The sequence below is a fragment of the Triticum urartu genome, chromosome 7A (assembly GCF_056163025.1).
Source record: "Triticum urartu cultivar PI428250 chromosome 7A, HENAU_Tu73, whole genome shotgun sequence".
Lineage (NCBI taxonomy): Eukaryota > Viridiplantae > Streptophyta > Magnoliopsida > Poales > Poaceae > Triticum > Triticum urartu.
The window spans coordinates 15409884-15431927 of record NC_141879.1 but is presented as its reverse complement, the minus strand read 5'-3'; the positions used below and the strand labels follow the sequence as shown (position 1 = coordinate 15431927).

Here is a 22044-nt window from a genome sequence, read left to right as displayed (position 1 = left end):
TGTTTTTGCAGGGCATGTTGTGATGTGATATGGTCAAGGCATGATGCTGAATTTTATTGTATGAGATGATCATGTTTTGTAACCGAGTTATCGGCAACTGGCAGGAGCCATATGGTTGTCGCTTTATTGTATGCAATGCAATCGCGATGTAATGCTTTACTTTATCACTAAGCGGTCGCGATAGTCGTGGAAGCATAAGATTGGCGAGACGACAACGATGCTACGATGGAGATCAAGGTGTCACGCCGGTGACGATGGTGATCATGATGGTGCTTTGGAGATGGAGATCACAGGCACAAGATGATGATGGCCATATCATATCACTTATATTGATTGCATGTGATGTTTATCTTTTATGCATCTTATCTTGCTTTGATTGACGGTAGCATTATAAGATGATCTCTCACTAAATTATCAAGAAGTGTTCTCCCTGAGTATGCACTGTTGCCAAAGTTCATCGTGCCCAGACACCACGTGATGATCGGGTCTGATAAGCTCTACGTCCATCTACAACAGGTGCAAGACAGTTTTGCACACGCAGAATACTCAGGTTAAACTTGACGAGCCTAGCATATGCAGATATGGCCTCGGAACACGGAGACCGAAAGGTCGAGCGTGAATCATATAGTAGATATGATCAACATAACGATGTTCACCATTGAAAACTACTCCATCTCACGTGATGATCGGTTATGGTTTAGTTGATTTGGATCACGTGATCACTTAGAGGATTAGAGGGATGTCTATCTAAGTGGGAGTTCTTAAGTAATTTGATTAATTGAACTTAAATTTATCATGAACTTAGTCCTGGTAGTATTTTGCAAATTATGTTGTAGATCAATAGCTCGCGTTGTTGCTTCCCTGTGTTTATTTTGATATGTTCCTAGAGAAAATTGTGTTGAAAGATGTTAGTAGCAATGATGCGGATTGGATCCGTGATCTGAGGTTTATCCTCATTACTGCACAGAAGAATTATGTCCTTGATGCACCGCTAGGTGACGGACCTATTGCAGGAGCAGATGCAGACGTTATGAACGTTTGGCTAGCTCAATATGATGACTACTTGATAGTTTAGTGCACCATGCTCAATGGCTTAGAATCGGGACTTCAAAGACGTTTTGAACGTCATGGACCATATGAGATGTTCCAGGAATTGAAGTTAATATTTCAAGTAAATACCCGAGTTGAGAGATATGAAGTCTCCAACAAGTTCTATAGCTAAAAGATGGAGGAGAATCGCTCAACTAGTGAGCATGTGCTCAGATTGTCTAGGTACTACAATCGCTTGAATCAAGTGGGAGTTAATCTTCCAGATAAGATAGTGATTGACAGAATTCTCTAGTCACCATCACCAAGTTAGTAGAACTTCGTGATGAACTATGATATGCAAGGGATAACGGAAACGACTCCCAAGCTCTTCGTAATTCGTAAATTGACGAAGGTAGAAATCGAGAAAAACATCAAGTGTTGATGGTAGACAAGACCACTAGTTTCAAGAAAAAGGGCAGAGGGAAGAAGGGGAACTTCAAGAAGAACAGCAAGCAAGTTGCTGCTCAAGTGAAGAAGCCCAAGTCTGGTCCTAAGCCTGAGACTAAGTGTTTCTACTGCAAAGGGACTGGTCACTGGAAGCGGAACTACCCCAAGTGATTGGCAGATAAGAAGGATGGCAAAGTGAACATAATTATATTTGATATACATGTTATTGATGTGTACTTTACTAGTGTTTATAGCAACCCCTCAGTATTTGATACTAGTTCAGTTGCTAAGAGTAGTAACTCGAAACGGGAGTTGCAGAATAAACATAGACTAGTTAAGGGTGAAGTGACGATGTGTGTTGGAAGTGGTTCCAAGATTGATATGATCATCATCGCACACTCCCTATACTTTCGGGATTAGTGTTGAACCTGAATAAGTGTTATTTGGTGTTTGCGTTAAGCATGAATATGATTTGATCATGTTTATTGTAATACGGTTATTCATTTAAGTAAGAGAATAAATTGTTGTTCTGTTTACATGAATAAAACCTTATATGGTTACACACCCAATGAAAATAGTTCGTTGGATCTCGATCGTAGTGATACACATAATCATAATATTGAAACCAAAAGATGCAAAGTTAATAATGATAGTGCAACTTATTTGTAGCACTGCCATTTAGGTCATATTGGTGTAAAGCGCATGAAGAAACTCCATGCTGATGGGATTTTGGAATCACTTGATTATGAATCACTTGATGCTTGCGAACCATGCCTCATGGGCAAGATGACTAAGACTCCGTTCTCCGGAGCGAGCAACTGACTTATTGGAAATAATACATACAGATGTATGCGGTCCGATGAGTGTTAAGGCTCACGGCAAGTATCGTTATTTTCTGAACTTCACAGATGATTTGAGCAGATATGGGTATATCTACTTGATGAAACATAAGTCTAAAACATTTGAAAAGTTCAAAGAATTTTAGAGTGAAGTGGAAAATCATCGTGATAAAAAAATAAAGTTTCTACGATCTGATCGCGGAGACAAATATTTGAGTTACGAGTTTGGTCTTCAATTAAAACAATGTGGAATAGTTTCACAAACTCATGCCACATGGAACACCACAGCATAATGGTGTGTCCAAACGTCATAACCATAATTTATTGGATATAGTGCAATCTATGATGTCTCTTACCGATCTACCACTATCGTTTTGGGGTTATGCATTAGAGACAGCTGCATTCACGTTAAATAGGGCACCATCTAAATCCGTTGAGACGACACCGTGTGAACTATGGTTGGCAAGAAACCTAAGCTGTCGTTTCTTAAAGTTTGGGGTTGCGATGCTTATATGAAAAAGTTTCATCCTGATAAGCTCAAACTCAAATCGGAGAAGTGCGTCTTCATAGGATATCCAAAGGAAACTATTGGATACACCTTCTATCACAGATCCGAAGGCAAGACTTTTGTTGCTAAATTCGGAAACTTTCTGGAGAAGGAGTTTCTCTCGAAAGAAGTGAGTGGGAGGAAAGTAGAACTTGACGAGGTAACTGCACCTGCTCCCTTATTGGAAAGTAGTACATCACAGAAAACTGTTTCTGTGACACCTACACCAGTTAGTGAGGAAGCTAATGATGATGATCATGAAACTTCAGAACAAGATACTACCGAATCTCGTAGGTAAACCAGAGTGAGATCCGCACCAGAGTGGTACGGTAATCCTGTTCTGGAGGTCATGCTACTTGACCATGACGAACCTACGAACTATGAAGAAGCGATGGTGAGCCCAGATTCCGCAAAATGGCTTGAGGCCATGAAATCTGAGATGGGATCCATGTATAAGAACAAAGTATGGACTTTGGTTGACTTGCCCGATGATCGGCAAGCAATTGAGAATAAATGGATCTTCAAGAGGAAGACGGACGCTGATAGTAGTGTTACTATCTACAAAGCTAGAATTGTCACAAAAGGTTTTCAACAATTTCAAGGTGTTGAATATGATGAGAGTTTCTCACTCGTATCTATGCTTAAGTCTGTCCGAATCATGTTAGCAATTGCCGCATTTTATGAAATCTGGCAAATGGATAAACAAAACTGCATTCCTTAATAGATTTATTAAAGAAGAGTTGTATATGATACAACCAGAAGGTTTTGTCAATCCTAAAGGTGCTAACAAAATATGCAAGCTCCAGCGATCCATCTATGGAATGCTGCAAGCATCTCGGAGTTGGAATATACGCTTTGATAAGTTGATCAAAGCATATAGTTTTATACAGACTTGCAATGAAGCCTGTATTTACAAGAAAGTGAGTGGGAGCACTACAACATTTCTGATAAGTATATGTGAATGACATATTGTTGATCGGAAATAATGTAGAATTATTCTGCAAAGCATAAAGGAGTGTTTGAAAGGAATTTTTCAAAGAAAGACCTCGGTAAAGCTGCTTACATATTGAGCATCAAGATCTATAGAGATAGATCAAGACGCTTGATAAGTTTTTTCAATGAATACATACCTTGACAAGATTTTGAAGTAGTTCAAAATGGAACAGTCAAAGAAAGAGTTCTTTCCTGTGTTGCAAGGTGTGAAATTGAGTAAGACTCAAAACCCGACCACGGCAGAAGATAGAAATAGAATGAAAGTCATTCCCTATACCTCAGCCATAGGTTCTATAAAGTATGCCATGCTGTGTACCAGATCTATTATATACCCTACACTGTGTTAAGCAAGGGAGTACAATAGTGATCTAAGAGTAGATCACTGGACAGCGGTCAAAATTATCCTTAGTGGAATAAGGAAATATTTCTCAATTATGGAGGTGACAAAAAGGTTCGTCGTAAATGGTTACGTCGATGCAAGTTTTGACACAGATCTGGATGACTCTAAGTCTCGATCTAGATACATATTGAAAGTGGGAGCAATAAGCTAGAGTAGCTCCGTGCAGAGCATTGTTGACATAGAAATTCGCAAAATACTTACGGATCTAAATGTGACAGATTCGTTGACTAAAATTATCTCACAAGCAAAACATGATCACACCTTAGTACTCTTTGGGTGTTAATCACATAGCGATGTGAACTAGATTACTGACTCTAGTAAACACTTTGGGTGTTGATCACATATCGATGTGAACTATAGGTGTTAATCACATGGTGATGTGAACTATTGCTGTTAAATCACATGGCGATGTGAACTAGATTATTGACTCTAGTGCAAGTGGGAGACTGAAGGAAATATGCCCTAGAGGCAATAATAAAGTTATTATTTATTTCCTTATATCATGATAAGTGTTTATTATTCATGCTAGAATTGTATTAACCGGAAACATAATACATGTGTGAATACATAGACAAACAGAGTGTCACTAGTATGCCTCTACTTGACTAGCTCGTTAATCAAAGATGGTTATGTTTCCTAACCATGAACAAAGAGTTGTTATTTGATTAACGAGGTCACATCATTAGTTGAATGATCTGATTGACATGACCCATTCCATTAGCTTAGCACCCGATCGTTTAGTATATTGCTATTGCTTTCTTCACGACTTATACATGTTCCTATGACTATGAGATTATGCAACTTCCGTTTGCCGGAGGAACACTTTGTGTGCTACCAAACGTCACAACATAAATGGGTGATTATAAAGGAGCTCTACAGGTGTCTCCAATGGTAGATGTTGGGTTGGCGTATTTCGAGAATAGGATTTGTCACTCCGATTGTCGGAGAGGTATCTCTGGGGCCCTCTCAGTAATACACATCACATAAGCCTTGCAAGCATTGTAACTAAGATGTTAGTTGTGAGATGATGTATTACGGAACGAGTAAAGAGACTTGCCGGTAACGAGATTGAACTAGGTATTGGATACCGACGATCGAATCTCGGGCAAGTAACATACCGATGACAAAGGGAACAACGTATGTTGTTATGCGGTCTGACCGATAAAGATCTTCGTAGAATATGTAGGAGCCAATATGGGCATCCAGGTCCCACTATTGGTTATTGACCGGAGACGTGTCTCGGTCATGTATACATTGTTCTCGAACCCGTAGGGTCCGCACGCTTAAGGTTACGATGACAGTTATAATATGAGTTTATGCATTTTGATGTACCGAAGGTTGTTCGGAGTCCCGGATGTGATCACGGACATGACGAGGAGTCTCGAAATGGTCGAGATGTAAAGATTGATATATTGGAAGCCTATGTTTGGATATCGGAAGTGTTCCGGGTGAAATCGGGATTTTACCGGAGTACCAGGAAGGTTACCGGAACCCCCCCGGGAGCTAAATGGGCCATGATGGGCCTTAGTGGAAAAGAGAAGAGGCAGCCCTACATGGGTTGCGCGCCCCCTCCTTCCCCTAGTCCTATTAGGACTAGGAGAGGTGGCCGGCCCCCTCTCTCTCTTTTCCCCCTCCGCGAATCCTATTCCAACTAGGATTGGGGGGGAATCCTACTCCCAGAGGGAGTAGGACTCTCCTGGCGCACCCCTTGTGGCCGGCCATCCTCCCCCCTTTGGTCCTTTATATACTGAGGTAGAGGCACCCTAGGACACACAAGTTGATCCACGTGATCTATTCCTTAGCCGTGTGCGGTGCCCCCAGCCACCATAGTCCTCGATAATACTGTAGCGGAGTTTAGGCGAAGCCCTGCTGCTGTAGTACATCAAGATCGTCACCACGCCGTCGTGCTGACGGAACTCTTCCCCGACACTTTGCTGGATCGGAGTCCGGGGATCGTCATCGAGCTGAACATGTGCTCGAACTCGGAGGTGCCGTAGTTTCGGTGCTTGATCGGTTGATCGTGAAGACGTACGACTACTTCCTCTACGTTGCGTCATCGCTTCCACAGTCGGTCTGCGTGGGTACGTAGACAACACTCTCCCCTCTCGTTGCTATGCATCACCATGATCTTGCGTGTGCGTAGGAAATTTTTTGAAATTACTGCGTTTCCCAACACACAGGCCTCAGGTCCAGAAGCCAATCCCAAGACTGCCAAGGTTCCCAGGTCCTGCATCAGCACCTGGCTCCTTCAACATCAATGGCTTCAGGGCAGACAATACCTTCTTCAATAGCTCCAAGAACCCCTACTCAAGGGAAAGGATTTCATCAGATCGGTTCTGGAGCTATCCTCAGCGCAGCTACTACTCCTGCATACTGTACAACCAAGGTCGCATCTTCCCACACAAGCGCCTTGACGTTGAAGCTATAGCTGGTCTGCCCTGTCTAGAAGAAGCGTTGGATTGCTTCAAGCAAGTGGGTCTGCTGCACTTTGTTACTGATGAAGAACATTGGAATGAAGAGCTGCTGCTACAATTCTATGCCACACTTCACATCAAAGGGTACAACAGAGATCCGAAGACTTGGGTCCTGGAGTGGATGACTGGCAACGTTCATCATGAAGCCAATGCATTTGACATCATTGAACTCACTGACTTGCCCACTCCTGGCGATCTCTTTGAGCAAGGCTGTCAGCTGCATACTGAAGCTATTGAGAGCATATTTCAGAGGCCAGAACCTGATATGAGTCAAATGCTCTCCATGATGAAGCCATTGCCTCAAGATGTTGCTTATCCCACAGAGTTCTTCGTTGAAGACCTTGAATACCTGCCCAAAACCATCTATCACATCATTAGGCGAACTCTCTGGCCTATCAAGGGGCACTCTCCAAATGCCAAGATCGAGGGTGCAATGAAGACTCTGATATTCTGTATCCTTCATGGCAAATGCTTCAATGCACAGGACTTCTTCATACGCCAACTTGCTACATCAGGCTCTGATCTGTTTGGTTTGAAGTTCTATGCCCCTTGGGTAATGAGGCTGATCAAACTTCACTCTGCTATCTCGTATCAGCCCTCAGCCCGCAACCATCGGATCTTCTTGCCTGATGTAGATACCTCTGCTGAAGCCATCTATCCTGAGCCTGCCAAGCAACCTCTAAGTCTTCAGAATGCAGAACACAAGAGCTTCACTCAAAACATTGAAGGAGTTGAAGCAGTCTCTAGGGTGTATCCGTTGGCTGGCACTACACGTGCACCACGCCCTGCTTCCACTGAAGCCACTGACAGCATAACTGCTCCAAGACCCAAGAAGCGCGCTCGTGTTCTCAATGACCGAGAGCTTCTTGTGGCCCTTCATCAAAAGCAGGATAGGCATCATGACTGGCTGAAGCGTCAGATGAAAAGCCTCTTGGTGGATGTAAATTGCATTCGAAATCTTGCCACCAAGAATGCCTTCGTTGCACACGAAACATGTCGCCGCACATGGAAAGGACTCACGATGATGTGTTCTGAAGCTGATCTTCAAGAGGATGGCTTCACAGAGCGATTCAAGTTTGACTCCACACCTCCTCGAAGGGTTGTGCTGCGAGGAACTCCATCACTTGAAGACTCTGAGTTCTCTTCATCTGCTGCCACAGTGACTGCCAGAATTATCGCCGATGAAGACGATGCTACCTCACCGCCACCTCCTTCAGCACGCGTCGACTCTGCACCAAGCTCTTCAGCACCGCCAAACACCACCACCGACCCTGCTGCTCATGGGAACAAGTAGAAACTCTATGTCTTCAAACCTTTTTGGTCCTTACTAACAAAAGGGGGAGAAGCATATGAGGTTGATAGTATTCAAGCGGGTCCATATGGGCGGGTGCTTTATATTTTGCTATATTTTGCTTCGTGCTTACAACTCTCGTTTTGCTACATTTGGTTCTTTGAGTTGTAACACTTAAACTTGATGGTCGTCTGCTACTTGTTTGCCACCTTGTTTTGCGAAGATAAATTCCGCATGTGCGGCGATAAAATCCGCACTTAGATCATTCTGCAGACGTCCATTTTTCATTATGCATGTCATTATCTTCATATACTTTCACATGCATAGTGGAATGTCATCATAAGGTGAAGTGGATCTCCACGAGTACAACCTGTCATGTGCATTTGCATTCCAAAAGCAAATTACTTATATGCACATCTTCAGGGGGAGCCCTTGCAACTTATGAAGACAAATTCCTTAACCTTTAAAATTTCACAGATTATATTCCCCGTTGAAAACTTCAACTAGTTTGTCATCAATCACCAAAAAGGGGGAGTATTGACGACAAACCTAGTTGAGGGACTAATGTGTTTGTGAGAATTGCAGGATAACACAGGTAGAAGTCCCTCGTTGATTCGGTTTTACTACCAGAGATGACCCCCAAAAATGTACGAAGACATTGAAGTCAATGGTGGTATATGAAGATATTCACATTGAAGACTATGACAAGAGAAGACACCACGTGAAGCCTATGGAACGCGAAGACTTAGATCTTTCGTAGTTCTCTTTTATTTGTGTTGAGTCATAGGAACCACCGTACTGTTAAGTGGGGTCCAAGAGAACCAGTCAGAACGACTGAAGTGATGCCTAATTAAAAACCTATGTCTTCGAGTGAAGACTATGAGAGCAAATCTTGTCCAGAGTCGGACAAGTCAGCTTTGCTTGTAGCCCAAGTAAAGTTGCTGTGTGAGTTTGAAATCTGACCGTTGGAACACGTGTCAGTTCCTTAGTGACCCAGGGTCATTTCGGACAAATCAGGTCGGGTTGCCTAGTGGCTATAAATAGTCCACCCCCTACAACCATAAACGGTTGGCTGCTCAGATTTAGTGCACGGCTTTTGTTGTTTGAGAGCAACCCACCTCGAAGCCTTTGAGAGAAAGAATTCCTAGCGAGGATAAAGCCCTAACCATCCAGAGCCAGAGAGAATTGGGCATCACTTAAGTCTTCTTGTCTGAGTGATCTGAAGACTTATTACACTTGAGGACTGTGCATCCTCCAGCCGGTTAGGCGTCGCGTTCTGTGCATCCAAGAGACATTGTGGATTGCCGGTGAACGAAGTCTGTGAAGGTTTGGGAGTCTACCTTGAAGACTTACCAGAGTGATTGGGCGAGGTCTGTGTGACCTTAGCTCAAGTTGAGTACGGTGAGGACTGGGTGTCCTGAGCTGCGTGTTCAGGACTGGGTGTCCGGGACTGTGTGTCCTAAGGTTTAAATACCTAGCCGCTCCAACCAGACGTACAGTTGTCACAGCAACTGGAACTGGTCCAACAAATCATTGTCTTCAACGAGTCACTGGTTTCATCTTCACTTCCTTTTCTTACTGTTACTCATTGTGAAGTCGTTGCATGCTTGCTCTATCTTTTGTCTTCACAACGTGACTGTATGATCTGTTTGGCTTCATAATATCTTCCTACCTGATCCTTATTACACTGCAGCTATTTGTCATTGTGCTTTCACTATATTGAATACTTGACCATGGCTTGCCTAGTGTAGTCTACCTTCCGCTGCATAGTAATAGGCATATCTCTACTGTTTGTCTTCATAACTTCCACGTTTTGAAGACTTTCATAAAAATCGCCTATTCACCCCCCTCTAGTCGATATAACGCACTTTCACCAGGGTTACCACCGTTGCTGCAAACTGCTCCACAGTCTCATCATCTTCCATCTTTAGCGTCTCATATGTTCTCATCATAGACTGCAGCGTGGCTTCTCGCACTCTGTCGTGACCAAGCTGCAAAGTTTTCAATGTATCCCACACGTCCTTGGTTGTTTCCTTGGAGATGAGATGCTGCATGATATCCATCGGCATAACTGAGTAGATTGCGCTTGCTGCCTGACGATCTCGCCAGCGCTGCGCTCCATCCTTCTTGAACTCGTCACCGCCGGGTTCGACGATGTGCCAGAGCATGTGCGACTCCATGGCGCATTGCATAGTTGCTGCCCAAACAACAAAGTTTTCGCGGTCAAACCGCGGAACTACGTCGGTGGTGCCGCCGCCGGCGGCGGAGCTAGCGCCGCAGCGCCCGACGCCTCCGTCCCCTTCTTCTTGTCGTCGTCGGCCATGCCTTCCCGTTACTAGGTTAGCACGCAGCCAGGCTCTGAATACCAATTGATGGATCGCAGGGCAAAAATCTGATCTGAAGAACTCAATCTCGAGCTAAGCAAACCCTAAACTTACGAACAAGAAAGAAGATAATTTGGTGCAGCAATACGAGCTACTTTTCGTGGTCCTTTTCATTGCATTATATAGGGATACAAATCACGTCCAACACGGCACAGGCCCAACACGACGCGACCCGGTACAACGCCGGTTTACAAACCTTTCCTAATACGACCTAACCTCGTACGTATACTGAACCGACTCAAACAATTCCTAACACAGCACGTCACCTAACCTGAAGCTTAATTGCTAACACTCACTCCTTCTAAGGAGGTCGCAGGCGCAATAGCCAGCAGCACCACCATTGCCGTCGCATGCGCAGGCCGCTCCCTGCAGCATCGGCGGCAGATTTCTCGGGAAATGTCCACGCAGTCGGGATCTCCTCAACTTGCTACGACGCAGCTCAACTTCTCCAGGAGCACATCAGTAGCCTTCGCAAGCTCCGGGAGATCTTCATCATCATTTCCAACAGAGTGGAGATTCAGGAAGGCGACCACTCCCTTACAAGCATACCCCACTGTTCAATTTTGATGTGTACAGCCACAAGGCAGACCGACACTGCATTACCCGGGCTTCAATATATGGCTGCAAAGAGCGCACAAAGCTAAGCATCTGAACCAACAGATAAGCCTATATGTTATGGTCACTATATCTCTAACATAGTAAATACCATGTCCTGTCACCTGCCAAAATCCTATTTGCATATGTGCAACACAAGCTTCTATGATATGTACCTTTGGTTTATCTCCTGAAATAACAAACCAGGCCAAACGCAGCAAAACTTTTCATCAAAGCTTCTAATGTTACTTTATTTTATTGACAATGATGCAATTTTTCTGTGATTAACAGATCCAAGGCTCCACTGAATTCATTAGCTACAGCAAACATATATTAAAGGAAGGCAGTGTTTTACCAAAATACTGAATTAATAAGGTCAACTAGACATGGCACCAGTCCCCAGTCTGATTGAAACTTTTAGTAGTACGCACTAGCAGGTTGACAATATGGACTAGGATTAAGGATAATCATAATCTGATTGTTATTGCAGTATAATTTAGCCCCATGAAACAAATACATGCATGTCCAGAACAGCCCGTGCTACTGTGTTAGGCACACAAAAACAAGAGTAACAATGTTCTTTCGAAATGACATTATGCTTAATATGTAGGATTACAAGGCATTTGCTCTGAATTGAAAATCATGCAAGCTGATTCCAAAGTACCGGACAAATACTTCAGCCGACAGAGGAACAAGCGTAGTTTGATGGTAACACTACTGCCCATCTGCATCTGGTAATGATTTTGCGAACAGAGGAACGTAGGGTAAAAACTGTTGTGTATTGCTTTTCTCAAGATTAATGATACAGCCAACTTTCTGATGTCGCATATCGTACGCTACCAAGGTATCACGTCCAGCTGAAACAAGGAAAATGGTGTCGCAATCAGGATGGAACTCAACCACCAAGTACTTCTTGCCAGTCATGCTCATAAGCTCATTGATGCTGGCAGTATGCTTCAGGACCAATTCTTTACTATCACAATCCTTGAGGCACCAGAGTTCTATCTCAGAAAATAGGATGTTATTGTTGTCATCAACGGATGCTATAGCATAGTGTAAGCACCCCTGCGACGATCCAATCGTACCAAATCTCAAACCATATGGCACGCGGATAGTCTCCCACACTTTCCCCTCCATGTCCACTCCCACCACCACCATCACATACTCGTTAATATACCTCAGGTTGCCAATCACGTACATCATACCACCTACAAAGACACATTTACTACAGAAGAACAGCGCAATTTTCTCAACCAGCGCAGCTTCCTTGCGACTCCAGGCTCCTGTGTGCGACGAGTAGATGGTCACTGCTGTCATGTGATTTTCCACATAGGTCTCCTCAAAACTAAGAACGTGAAATCTGGATGAGACCGCAGGATCGAAAGCCAGACCTGCGATATGGCAATATTTGTTCGCCGGCACCTGCGGTTGAGGGGGCAGCTCCACCCACCTCCGAGTGGCAGGATTGCACACCAGAAAACGGGAAGCACCCCCTGCCCAATTCGCCATCCTCTTGTTGCTGCCACGGTAGAGAAGGAGGCCATTGCAGGAGCCCACCTGGGCCATGTACTTGTACTTGTTAGGCTGCAGGCAAGGGTCGAGCGGGGCTGCGGTGCGGAGACGCTGGCAAAGTGGTGGCGACGCCCGCTGTCGTCGGTGGTAAAGTAGAGGAAGCCAGCGAGGGCTTGGGGCAGCTTCTTGCGGTTGGCAGGGTCGGCGATGAGGTCACGCCAGGGCATTGACACGCACTTGAAGCGGTGGAGGGATCTTGCGGGGAGACGGGAGAGGATCTCTAGGATGAGGTCGTCGGTGAGGAGGCTGGCTGTCGCCCCCGGATGGCTGTCACGCCTCGGCTTGGTGTTCCCCTCCATGCTCTCCGCCTCCATGGAGCAGGGTACAGGGGCAGGTGGGATCGATCTATGAATGGAGAGGAGAGGAGAGGAGATCGTCAATCTGGCAGAGGAAATTCGACCTGAGTGGTCGGCGGCGATCTCTGCCGTGAGGAGTCAGATCGGAAAAGGTAGAGTACCTCGGTTTTGGGAGCTGATGACGATTGGTAACGGAGACAGACGCTGACCCTGACCAACGTGTTTTTATTAGAGGAAAAAAAATGCCCTTCGCATCAAAATTCTCAGGCCCACTTAAACGGGCCATTGGTTCAGTACAAGCATGCCCCATGTGCTAATAGGCCAGCAACTGGAATCACCACCACCGCCATCAACGGTGTTGTCCAACCACCGCCGCTGCTATCTACTACCTCCGTCTGGTTTATTGGTCCCCTCCGTATTTTGTGTCAATGTTTGATTATAAATTTAACTAAGAAAATACTAATGCATGTCACCAAAAATTATATCGCTTGATTTGTATTTTGAACATAGTTTGAAATGGTGTTATTTTTGTTATGTATAACTTATATTTTATTAGTTAAAATCATGGTCAAAGTATGACACTGAATATGAAGGGGACTAATAAACCACGACAGAGGTAGTAGTAGCGCTTCATGTCAGGGTGGGCATTTGGGTTTAACCGAAAATTCATATTAGGTAAATCGAGTTTTCAACCATTCGCCTTTCCAAAACTAATATCCGAGAATGGCCCAAAAAAGAGAAACTAAAAAATTTGGGTCCAAAATCTTGGGCTTGGGTTTGGGTAATTCCAAATTCCCCGAATTAGAACAAAATGGCCACGAGGGAGAACTGGAATATAAATGACTTTTGGGCCTGGAGCGGAGAGAGGAGTGGTTCTTTCTCTGTCAAATCTGCATACAGGCTTATCATCCACACGAAGACCACGAGGGAGAACTGGATTGAGGAACACGACAGTACTTCCGTTGCAGATAACGCTGGCAGTGAATGGAAGGATCTATGGAAGACAGACGTACCTTCAAAAATCAAGTTGTTCTTGTGGCGGCTTGCTCGAAGCTCCATTCCAACAGCAGATGTATTGCAGCATAGGAAAATGGCAACATCGCCGGCATGTGCGTTATGTGGGGCGTGTGATTCGTGGAGACATGCGTTGTTGAACTGCTCGATGGCACGGAGTGTTTGGGCGTTGGCAGATGAGGCGATCCTGGACCAGATCAGTCATTTTGACAGCGATAATGTACGGGACTGGCTATTCGCTATGAGGAAGGCCTTGACGAGCGATCTATTTGTCCGTATGACAGTAACACTATGGGCTATTTGGGCAGCATGAAGAAAGGCCGTCTATGAGGACATATTTCAGAGCCCGTTCTCGACCCACTGCTTTGTCAACTCATTTCTGAATGATATTGAGAGAGTGAAGAAACCGGAAAGTGCTGCAGTGAACTCGGCACCCGTGAGACCGAGACAGTGGATCCAACCCCCTCATGGCATGATGAAAGTGAATGTTGATGCGGCTACTGGGCGGAGATCGAGCTTTGGGACGGTTGCTGCAGTTTGTAGAAACCGGGAGGGAGCTTATCTGGGAGCATCAGCAATTGTGTTCAAGAGTATCTCTGACCCAGCTACCCTAGAAGCGTTGGCAGTCCGGGAAGCAATGGCACTCGCACAAGATCTCCACCTGCAGGCCATTCATGTTGCAAGTGATTGCCAAGGTACTGTAAATGACATCAGTCAGAAGAGTAGTCCTAGCTATGGTGTTATTATTCATGAGATCATAGATTGCACTCGTAGTTTTCAGTCATGCAATATTGTGCATGAATTTAGGAGCTCGAATTTCGAGGCTCGCAATCTAGCGAAGCATGCTTTGAAACTGGGGGTCGGCCGCCATGTTTTATTAGGCAACCCTGGTGAACTTCAGTTCGTCCTGTAAATGTGGTGATGGTTTAATAAAAGCTTCGTTGATTGTCTCAAAAAAAAAGAATGAAATGGCAGTGGTGGCCTACGGGATAAGAGGATGGTGGCGGCCGGTGCAGCAATCTTCCCCTCGGACTCGACGACTGTTGCATTTCGGGCCTAACAGGCTTCGGGGCATTGTGACGATACAAAATCTTGAAATGTTGAAAGCAAGAAGGAAGCACAAGAAGTAAGAGCATCTCCAGCCGTTCGTCCCCCATGGCGCCGAAAAAGAGCCGCTTGGGGGCGTACCGGCGCTAGCTTGGCGCGTGGGGGCGACTCCGTTTCCGGTCGTCGCCCCCCCCCCCCCCCCAGGTCACCGCCAATATCGCGCGAGCTCGGCGATATTTCGTACAAATTTGTGCAAACTCGGCGATCTGGCACGAACTCAGCGAAATTTCACTAAAATTTGTACAAAAAAGATAAAACATGCAAACTACACCTACTACTACGCCAAACTACGCCTAGCCAGTGCGCCGCGTCCACCGCCTGCCATCTACATGTCGAGAAGCCTGTAGAAACGGGTGTAGTCGTCGCCGCCGCCGTCGTCATCGTCGTCGCGCGCCCCGCCGGAGCCGCCGCCGTCCCTGCTGCACCCCTGGCCAGGGTCGCCAACGCGCGGTGGGGCGCTGGACGGCCCGGCCTCGTCCTCCTAGTCACTGTTGAGGACGATGACGCCGCCCTCCTCGCACCCGCGGCGCCGGGCCTGGAGCTCCGGGTATGCCCGGCGCTGGCGGCGCACCTGCTCGCGGACGTAGTCCTCATTCGCCCATTTTAGGGCGGCCTCGTCGTCGGGGGCCACCATGTCGATGTGCTCCGGCTTCACGGGGAGCAGGCCCGGCTCGGGCTTCGGCCGAACCAGGCGGAGGGAGCGCGGCGTTGATGACGAGAGCGCCGCCGCGGGTGCGGCGCCAGAGCGGCGTCTCCTCCGGCTCTAGCTTGACGGGGCGGAGCACCGGCGAGCCGGAGGAGAGCAAGCCGGAACCCGACGACGAGGACGTCCCCGGCTCCATTTGCGGCAGAGTCCAGGAGCTGCCACGGCGGCGAGAGAAGGACGGCCGCGCCGGGTACTCAAGGCGTGGCACATTGCCGGTCTCGATGTGGTCGAGGACGGCCTCGAGGATGCGGCCTGGCACGCCCCACCACTCGCGCCGCCCGTCGGCGTTGAGGCGGCCGCGGGGGATGATGACATTAACAGAGGCGATCTGCTCTTGGCGGCGGTGCTCGAAGTACATCGTCCACGGGCGTTTCGCTGTCGACGGCATACCTCGGCTCATTCCGCTGCTCCTCCGTCAGGGACGAGCGGATGCGGGCGATCTCGGCCCGTCGTGCTGCCCCTTCGGGCACCGGTGGCATCGGGACGCCGCCGGCGCTCAGCCTCCACGCCCCCGGCACACGCATGTCCGGGGGCGCCGGATACTCGGCCTCATAGAGGAGGCGCGCCTCCGGCTCTAGGAGATGGCGGTGGCCGAAGCCGTTCCACTACTAGGAAAAAGCCTACTAATGGCGCACTGGTTCGCCATTAGTATATCTTACTAATGGCGCACCTACTAGTGCGCCATTAGTATGTAACAGCATGCGCCATTAGTGTGCCTCCCGGGGGGCCATACGTAAGCATGGCTTTGTCATACTAATGGCGCATTCTCCTCTGATGCGCCATTAGTATCCTTTGGCATACTAATGGCGCACCTGGTGGTGATGTGCCATTAGTATGAATATTTGGTTTATTTTTTTTTCCTTTTCTGATTTTTGCGCAGGTTAAAAAATATATTATTAGACAGAATATAAAATATATTATTAGACAGAATATAGACAGCAGCACACAGCAACATCAGATTCATCGAATACAATAGAAGATTAGTCTGCGAATACAATTCATCATATTAGTCTCCGAATTCAAAAGACCGAACAAAGATAAAACATTACAAGTCTCAAGACCGCGAGTATCGAGTTTGTCTTCACATTACAAGTCGATATCGATCATCTAAACTACCATCACATAGAAGAGAGCTGTGGTCATCACGATGAGCATCATCGCGATCAAACTGGTCTTCATCCGGTTCCTCCAACGCTCCCTCCTCTCTCCCACTAGATAGCGTGCGTATCTAGATTCGGCCACCGCCCTAGTGGTGTACCCTTTGTAACTGTTACCGCTAAAACGGTGAACCTGTCTCCGACACTCCTCCCAGTCATCGTAGACTCCGGGAACATTACCCTTGTACACGACATACGACGGCATCTCTATGCACAAGCCAAACAACAGACAATACATAAGCAATATGTAAGTATGCAACAAAAGGATCGGAAGAGAAAAGGAAGACATTAATAGCACGATTCATAGTCCTACTAATAAATAGCATCGATTACATCTAAGTTGAACAACTGTCCAAACCAAAGAGACATACGAATTCATTAAAGTTTAATTACAACATGAGCCAATCAATGTTTCAGAACTACACATCACTACTTTCGACTCGACTCATCGGACAGGAGCGTGGGTGAAGCCGCCGTCTGTCGTGATAGTCATGAAATCACGGTCGTTGTCACCCTGCATTTGTAGCGTTTCATCTATCTCACTGTTGGACGGTTGATATCTGAGGAAGAACTGCCCCGCGGTATGAAGGACATCTTGATGGATGATGTCCGCAAACTCCGACTAGATGCGAAAGAATTCTTATCTGAGGTCCGCGTCCTGGACTGCCGACAAGCTCGCGGCCCAATCTTTGAGATTATCTGGTAGCAGAAGGTGATGATGGTCCCTTACGATCGCACGCATGTGATGGAGGGCGTAGTAGGCATCCTTCTGACCGCCAGGCGGCTGCTTGACGCAGCAGAACTTCGTATTGTGTGAGAACATGTGCTTGCCATACTTACGAACTGGCCTGGTGAAGGTGCCTCCAGATTTGGCGTAGCCGGGGAGAACATCATCAAGAACTTTCTTGACATTTGTGTAGTCTATCTTGGAGTTACGGTTCGGGTCGACATACGTGGCCATGGAATATTTCAGGCTTAAGAGGATGAGTGTGCAATGTGTGTCACTGCACAGAACACGGAATGTTAGAAAAAAAAGAACGATCGAAATCTAAGAAATCATATGTTATGAGGCGGTTAAGGGATGACTTACTCGGGAAAGTAAGCCACAAGGAAGTTATCCTTATCTGCGTTTGCCAGAATGACGCCTTCGAGGTGTGAACTCGCAACTTGGCGGTCCCCAGCGCTGCTCAAGTGCTTGGCACGCATGTAGAAGGGGTCGACTATCACGATGTCCAGGGTCTTGTCTCTAATGATCCGCATCTGCATGCTCAGCGAAAACAGCCGAACGAAGGTGTAGTGCAGCGGATGAAGGTTAAACATAGCAAAGATGTCATCAAACCGCAGGACGATCGTACCCCCGATGTCGCCATCCACAAAGCCCTTGCTCTCTGGCACCTTGGCCACGAAAACCGGGTATGCCACATCCTTCTCTCTGAGACGCCGCTTCTCCAAAGAAAGAACACTGTCGTGCAGACTCCGCATAGCACCGGTTGCAGCATTCAGCATATTTGGCGGTAGCATCGCCCTACCTGCCACATGCACCCTCCTCGAGATATCCTTAGGTGAAGGTGGCCCGTCCTGAGCACGGATCGAACTCGGTGCCGGCTGGCTCTCACCGGCGCCCTTGTTAGTCTTTCGTTTCTGTCCCTTCTTCTTGATCTCCTGTAATGGGACCGAGTTCTGGTCACAGACCGCCTTCTTGAGCGTGTTGGGGCTGATAATATTTCGCACCTCAACTATCTGAGGCTCGGTGAAGGCGGGAGCTGGAGGCGTGTCCTGAGAACTGAACGCCAGACGACGCCTGTTGCAATTGGATTTCTCCGCCGTACCAGCTAGATCGCGGTCGTCTTGTTTGGGTTCTTGAGAAAGAGGCCCACAGAACTCGTCAGCGTACCCATGTTCGGCAAAGTACTTATCAACTTTGGTAAATGTACCGTCGTCGTTGTCGTCGCTGTCCGGATCCTGTGCCATAGGGCTGTTCGGATCCTGTGCCATAGGGATGTCCGGCAGGTCCGGTAGCGTTCCGGCGTTCTTGCCATGGCTTGGCGCCAGCACGACTGGCGGTCTTGTCTGTGGGGTGATGTCCCCCGCCCCCAAACAAATCTGGCTCTTCGGCCAAAGCAGGGGCCAGTTTACGCAGGTGCTGAGGGTCATCTCATCTTCTTCGTCGGCCCCAGCGGGTCGAATCGGAGGTAACAGCTCGTCGCAGCCTGGCAGCACCCGAACCACTTCAACCCTATACATTGTGGGTGGCATCGGATTACCGTGGAACATGGGGTTGCCTGGTTGAATGATTCTGCCCTTGGCGACATCGACCAACTCGGCGCCCACGAAGTGCAGAAGAGTGCAAGGAACATCGGCGGTGCCCTGCGAAAACATGTACAGGGCGTCAGGGATGCCCAGTCAAAGGCAAGGAGATGAAGTCATCGGCCGAGAGGCTTAGTTACCGTGATGCCGTCGAGCTCGGCTAATGTCGAGGCACCGCCAACGGCGGGCGTGCAACTGACGGAGGGGGCGCTTGCTGGCGAGGTGCCGGCCGGCGTACACCCGGGTGCATTAAGCTCCAATGCCCGTGCCGGCGCCGGAGACACGAATACCGCCTCCGCCGGAGACACCAATGGCGCCGCCTGCGCGCTGTGCGAGTTGCTGGCCGTGAAGCTGGGAACCGGGGGAGGCCCCTGTTGGCCGCCCGCAATCCACGTCGTCAGCCCATGAATCAACGTAGGCACCATGGCGTTGAGCGTCGTTCCAAGTTGTTGTTGCACTTGCTCTTGGACAAGCTCCGGAATCCGCGCCACTTGTGCCTTGAGTTCTTCAACCTTGCGCGTCTGGCTTTCCGAGCTGGTCTTTTTCTCCTTCCGCACACTAGCGGTATAGTATGACCCCCATTTTGTGGACAAGCCTTTGCCGGCCACACGACCAGCTGACGTCGGCTTAGTGAGCTTATCCTTGTTTTTCATTACGTTCAACGCCCTATTTAAAGGGGTGTCGAAAGGGGAGCTCTGAGACGACCCCGCGCTACTGCTTTCATTTTCCTGCGAAAGGAACGTGAACCATTTAGAAATATTGGGGATTAATTAGAGTGCCACCATATGGAGCTAATTACGCGAGGGTGTATTCCTTACCAGAAGAAGCTCAAGCGCCCTGGTCTTCGGATCCGTGGTAAGCTCCTTTGTTATCGGGTCCTCCTTGTACCGGGCCCTGACATAGTTCCTGGTCTGCTTGTCACCGCTGTATTTCTTGAAGCGGGGCGGTAGGCCTTGCTCGGCACGCTCCGCGTCCTCCTTGTCCCATATAGGCTCCGCCACTCTGTAACCACCAGGACCGAGTTTGTGTTCCCCTAAGTTCAACTCCCGCATTTCTTTCCCCCACTGACTTGATTCGGAGGTTGCGGGGCTCTCGCACTTGATCTTGAACTCCTTGTAGTCATCTTCTCTCATCAAAGGATATTTCGCCTTGATCTTGTCATAACTATCACCTTTATCAATCATTCTCTTCACCGCGCTTCTCCAAGTAGACAGGGCCATGCTCATCTTCGTGAGGGCGGCACTGTTCACTTTATTCCCTGAGAGGCGTGTGTTTTCAAATTCGGCGGGGAACTTGTATCGTTCGTGCAGCTTCGTGAAGAGGAGGTTGCGCAAATTCCCTCGGTCCTTATGCCTAAGGTTCTCGGTGTTGATCGAGACGGTGCTCCGGAGAATGCACCCGAGCTGAAGCGAGTACCCCTTGACTATATGTTTGGGCTCCGTTGGATTCCCGTCGGAGTCCACTTGAGTGAATTCCTCCTTGAGGGCGCGGAGCGCATTCGGGCGCCGGTCCTTCCTTTGCTTCTTCGGTTGGCTGCCATCTGTGTGTGCGCCACCATCATCAGTGGTGGCATCCTCGGCGGCACTATCAGTGGTGTCATCCCCGACGCCACTAGGGGTTGTGTAACCAGGATCGGTGTCTTCCGCGGCGTCCTCATAGCGGTGAGGTTGTTCCTCCATCTCCTGGGACAGCTCCCAGAATGGCTTGCCGCCCGAACCACCGGCCTCATCATTGTGGGCCATGTTTCGCTCTAAATAGGAAAAAAGTTTGGTCAAAAAGTTGGTTATTGTCAAGGAACAAGATCATGGTCTCATCATTTAGGGTTTGTCGACACCGAGGCACCCTAAAAGCCTAAGCTTTCATCATTCAGGGTTTGTCGACGCCGAGGCACCCTAAAAGCCTAAGCGTACATCATTTAGGTTCTCATCGACACCGAGGCATCCGGGGCAGCCAAGTTAAGTTTTCATCATTTAGGGTTTATCGATGCTGAGGCACCCTAAATGCTAAGTTAAGTTTTCATCATTTAGGGTTTATCGATGCTGAGGCACCCTAGGTTGGGCCTAATCACTTGGCACTAATCACTTGGCTCTATTGCCACCTATGGTTTAATACAGCAAGAATAAAGGGGCAGTTGATCCTATTTAATTAAGTACTAAGATAGCCCGGCCCATGCATTAGTAGCAATTACCTCATATGTCCGATTTTTAGCAAAGTCATGCTAAAATTCACGGAAAATTTCAGCATGACCTTTGCTGAAAATAGGACATATGGAGTACCCGAATTTGCCGGAACGGAAGTTAATCGACATTCCGGCAAACTCAAGGGCCTCTCGGGGTACCTGCAAAATCATCACGACACGACGGGCGGAGACAAAAGCCAGCAAACTAGCACCACAATGTGCCTCTACTTTCATATGGATGAAAAGGCCACAGACCATATGGTCCTCTGCTTTCATATGGACAAAAATCAGCTCAACTTATGTGAGCTTCCATTCCAGATCTAATAGGTCACCCAACAAAAAATCATCAATAGTTTTAGCTGAAAAAAATCATGGATTGTTGTTAACTGAAAATTAGTGAAAGAAACTGTTGCTGATCATGGATTACTGTTAATTAAAAATAGAGCATCTGGCTTGTCTTATCATGTTCACTAAATCCACAAAAATGAATAGGTTCAGTAAACTTGAAGTACTCAACACTGAACATGGTTCAGAGCTCACTACACTACACTACATCGTGCAATGGTTCAGACCTCACTACACTAGAACAAGCTCACTACACTACACTACACTACACTACACATGCTTAAACTCTAAACATAAACAAACACTAGCAATGCCAGACCAAGACTTTGCTGGAAAATTCTAAGAAGTATTTATGAGTTTTAG

The 22044-nt window shown here is 47.4% G+C and overlaps 1 pseudogene; it reads right to left on the bottom strand.

Annotated features, from left to right (window-relative positions):
- Positions 1–11712: 11712 nt before the first annotated feature.
- On the bottom strand, positions 11713–12884 carry LOC125522445 (F-box protein At5g49610-like; annotated as a pseudogene).
- Between the last annotated feature and the right edge of the window lie 9160 nt (positions 12885–22044).